Here is a 560-nt window from a genome sequence, read left to right on the forward strand (position 1 = left end):
TGAATACCCCCAGAGAAGGAGACTCCACAGCCCCCCTGGGCAGCCTGGGGCAGGGCTTGGGCACCCTCAAAGTGAAGAAGTTCTTCCTCACGTTCAACTGGAACATCTTCTGCTTCAGTTTGTACCCATTTCCCCTTGTCCTGTCACTGGGCACCACTGCAAAGAGTCTGGCTCCGTCCTCGTGACACCCACCCTTGAGATATTTATATGTGCCGATGAGGTCCCCTCTCAGTCTTCTCTTCTTCAGACTAAACAAGCCCAACAGTCAGGGAGCTCAGATTTGTTAAGCCCAGGAAGATGGCTTAAAAAATCTCATCGGACATCTGCGCTGCTTCCGGTGTAGCAGCTTCTCCGGGTACGGCCAGTCCTGCAAGGGCACTGCGGCTGACTTTATTGCATAGCACGTTGCCACCGCCAAAAAAAAAAAAAAATCATTAATAATTATCAAGCTCTCCAAGCCCAAAGGTGCTAATTCGAACCTTAATCACTCCTTCCATCTAGCAATTTGAAAGTCCTTTGTACTTGTGAACTGAGGCTTGCACCACCCTTAGGAGGCAGCC

The sequence above is a fragment of the Egretta garzetta genome, unplaced genomic scaffold, assembly GCF_000687185.1.
Source record: "Egretta garzetta isolate BGI_Z169 unplaced genomic scaffold, ASM68718v1 scaffold628, whole genome shotgun sequence".
NCBI lineage: Eukaryota > Metazoa > Chordata > Aves > Pelecaniformes > Ardeidae > Egretta > Egretta garzetta.